This window comes from Gastrolobium bilobum, unplaced genomic scaffold (genome assembly GCF_033153095.1).
Source record: "Gastrolobium bilobum isolate Gb01-03AN ecotype WA unplaced genomic scaffold, APGP_CSIRO_Gbil_v1 utg3173, whole genome shotgun sequence".
Taxonomy (NCBI): Eukaryota; Viridiplantae; Streptophyta; class Magnoliopsida; order Fabales; family Fabaceae; genus Gastrolobium; species Gastrolobium bilobum.
This window is the reverse complement of record NW_026900158.1, coordinates 37,166-41,192: the sequence shown is the minus strand read 5'-3', so window position 1 is coordinate 41,192 and position 4,027 is coordinate 37,166. Positions and strand designations below refer to the sequence as shown.

Below are 4,027 nucleotides of genomic sequence, written 5' to 3'. Positions count from 1 at the left end.
CAAAAAAAAATTGAAGAAAGGAGTGCAACATGGAAGCAGCGCGAAAAAAATCAACCGGTGGAAAATTCAAAAAGAAGAATTAAAATTTAAGGGGGAGTTTTGTTGGGTTAAATTTTAATGAGATAAAAATAGAAAATAGAAAATATAAATGTGAAGAGTTTTCTGGTGAAGAGTCATGTCCTTAGGTTTGTGTTAGTGGATATTAATGAGTCAGTTATGTCAGTTAGAATATTAATGAGTCAGTTATGTCAGTAATGAGGGTGTTATGTGGTCAGTTTTATAGCTTATAAATAGCCTTTGATAGTTTGTATGAAATGTAGATCAAGAGAAAAAGAAAAAGAGCAAGAAAGCAAGAATAGAAAAGAAAAGTTTTTTTGTAGATACACAAGTATGGTTGTCTCTTGCATCTGTGTGGATATTCAATTCTAACAGTCAGTAGAAACAAGCTCTCGTTCAATGGTCAGCTAGTGTTCCAGAAGACGCATCATGGGAACCAGTTGCAGAGCTTCGACAAGCTTACCCATCCTTGAACCTTGAGGACAAGGTCCATGTCGAGGAAGGAGCAGTTGTTACGACCTCAAGAGCAAGGAGGCAAAGACGTGAGCCAGCATGGACAAAAGATTACTGTGGCATTTAACTTTTGAGCGCGTGATGTAATTACAAAATAGATGATACATTGTAAGCGAGTGGTTAGACGGTTAAAACAGTTAGCAGTTGTATGCCAGCTGTCTGTAATTGGTTAGGGTATAAAACTGAATCGATGTCATTACTTAGGGTATCTGAATAATAAACAACCCTTTTCATTCTTTGTTACTTTGCTCTGTCTCTTTGGTACCATCGTGTATCAGCAAGGGAAGAAGATTGACCACAATGGCATAAAAGTTGAACTCCTTGGACAGATAGGTTTGTCCTTGGCTACTCTAACTATTTAATGTGGCATGTGTCTCCAAAGTCGAATGTGGCATTAGTTATTCATATACTTCATTGACCCTTGTAGTTGTAGTATTTGCATTATCTATCACTATGTGTGGCCGTGTGGTGAGGATGATGATGTCTGTAGTTTTTTGGCCAGACAATTCCTATTCAGCAAATTTTTATTTTTTTTAAATAATGTTTTCAAGATACTATGTGATAATGAAAGCAAGATCTCGTTGTATTTTCTAGCATTTTTTTGTAATTTCCTAATAAAACATGCATTATTTCCCTGGCTATGTTTGACCTTTATATTCCTTTAATGAGACTGGAGATATTGTTGTTTGTGTTAAATATTTGAAGCTGATTCTCTGTCTTTTATCTAACAGACATGATGGCCTGTTGGATTGTTTCTTTTCTATCTTAAATTTTTGTTTGTAATGATCATGAAGGGAAAGAAGTATTCCATTCTGAACTTGTATAAAACATACAAAGTTGTTATTCCACTATTGCTTTGGGACTCATTTATTTAAATGACATTTGAAATCATATCGTTTTCTCTTCAAGTCTGATATCATTTTCTTATCTTGTTTCAACATGCAGAGATGTATTTTGACAGAGGGAATTTTTATGACTTTACCTCTCTTGGTGAGCAACTGAGCATTCTGTAACTTCCTTTTAATAATGGAACTCTACTACATGTTACTTATACTGCTGAGAAATAATAGGTTGGGGCTTGGTAGGGGAGGAAAAGAGAATTTTATCTTGTTTATCCTTTCGTTTGAATTAATATGAAAACTCTACTTGTTATTCTGCTTTGTAATTCATCTTAAAGGTGAATAAAATGTGTATAATTTCTTATATCTTGTATATGGTTTCAGTTTCTTATTATCTTTCTTGCCATGTTTTGCAGTACGAGAACTGGATGTTCCGGGAGATATCTATGAGAAGAAAACTTATCCATTTGAATTTTCGACTGTTGAAATGCCCTGTGAGACGAGAATAGCTTTGGTACTACAAAATGCACCTAAAACTGGGTGCATATTCTATTCATATTGTGACACGTGTCTTACTTTACATTAAATCATTCTCTCTCCTAATATTAAAATAAAATATTTATTATTAATTTGATAAAATTAAAACATGTGTCATAATATGAGTGAAAGATGCATTGAATTTAACGTGCATGCATAATATAGTTTGTAAACAAAAAATTTGTAAATATAATTTCCTTCCTACAATATTAAATTAGTTTTTGAAAGATGCTTCCCGTGCATCCTTCGGTACAGCTGAGGTATGCAGAAAACGATGTAAATGTCAAACATTAAAAAATATGAAAATATCAAGGGATGAGTGTGTACACACGCAAAACAGCCATTGTTGAACGATTCATTAACGTGGAATCAACCTTCAAATTCTCACCTTTCGGCCGGCTGCCACCTATAGAAGCATGGCTATCTCATATGCTAGTCCCTGACAAACTATTATATATATGCTTCACAACATTCATATTATCATCATTCCAATACCAAGCATTTATCCTTTTCAAATTTCTCAATACATTCCCTATTTTAGCAATGGCAAGCAACTCTCTCAGGTTTACTTTGGTGACCATTTTCATCTTTGCCATGGCTCTCTCTCCCACTTTACCATGTGATGCTGCACGCATTCCGTTATCAGGTATACACATAAACATTGCAATTAGATATCATAAATTGAAACTTTCAAAGTGACATGGCCTTAATTATGCATGGTTTGCAATGATAATGAACTTATCAACTCCATTTTGTTATGCAGTTAGGGACCCCCCCATATGTATTGAGTGTGTGTGTTGCACTCCTCCACCTCCAGGCTCTTGCTGCAACAAGTGCTGTGCTGCTCCAGTTCAAACTCAGGACCTTGCTCTATCTCCATGATCAGTAAAACATGACCATATTGTGCCTATTATGTTATGTTTGAATAAAAGGACTGTGTAGTCTTCTCACTGAAGCACTTGACAAATTCTCGAACTGAAAATGTCAAGGAATTCCTCATGTTGGATTTCAATTTTCTAATGAATGTCTCTTTTGCCTAGATAAGACGGTGGATTTTTTCTTTTTCTTTTTTTAAAAAAAAATAGCTCACAGAATCATTATTTCTTGCTACCATTTGAGTCATCAACGAGTGAGTGTAAAATTTCTCTCGAAATAAGTATTCTTGAATTTCCATTTTATGTGACTTTCTTCAGTTCTTGTGTAAGAGTTTGGGTCTTAAAAAGTTGTAGAATATAGATCGGTGAATAGTTGTTAGAGAAGTATAACGTATACGGTTAGAGTTTCGTTGTCATGAGTTCGATATTTGGTGCTCTATTTAAAAATAAAAAATTATTATTATTTATTAAAAAATACAAGTTAGTCCTAAAAGTTTAAAAGTCAGGCCTCTTAAAATAGGCTTGTGACCTGATTTCTAAACAAGTTTTTTAACGAGTTCAACCCTATACTACTTTTAAAATGGGTCAAGCCAAGTCAAGTCAAAGATAGGCGAAATCATAGACCTCTAACAAGCTTACTGATCCATTTATATCCCTAGACTTGACGTTCTCTCATGCGTGCCTTCACCTATTCTAAATTTTTATGTATATAAATAAATAAAAACTTTGTCACTAACATTTAATAAATATATGATGGTAAATTTAGATTTTAAAAAATGCTTCTTATGCATCCTTTCCGTGCTTCTGGTGCACCTTACACCCTTCAATATTTAAATGTCAAACATCAATCAAATATGTTAATGTCAATGATTGTTTATGTACGGAACCCCTGCATTCATTAACTGGAAGTCAAACTTTAAATTCTCACCTTACGGCCGGCAACTACATAACCGTGGCTCTGTCATGTGCTTGTCCCGGACAAACTATTATATGTATGCTTCACTACATTCATATTGTCATTTTTTCCAATTCCAAGCATTTATCCTAACCCATTTTCTCAATTATTCCCTATTTTAGCAATAGCAAGCAACTCTCTCAGTTTTACCATGTGATTCTGCACGCATTTCGTTACCAACCATACACATAAACATTGCAATTAGATATCCTAAATTGAAACTTTCAAAGTAACATGGCCTCATGGTTTTG

General features: G+C 34.2%; 1 long non-coding RNA gene across 1 annotated transcript; it reads left to right on the top strand.

Moving 5' to 3' along the window:
* Positions 1-847: 847 nt before the first annotated feature.
* LOC133295567 (uncharacterized) lies at positions 848-1,903 on the top strand. The gene is made up of 3 exons (XR_009749358.1): positions 848-903; positions 1,516-1,560; positions 1,826-1,903. It is a non-coding gene; the product is annotated as an uncharacterized LOC133295567 (long non-coding RNA).
* Positions 1,904-4,027: the final 2,124 nt, after the last annotated feature.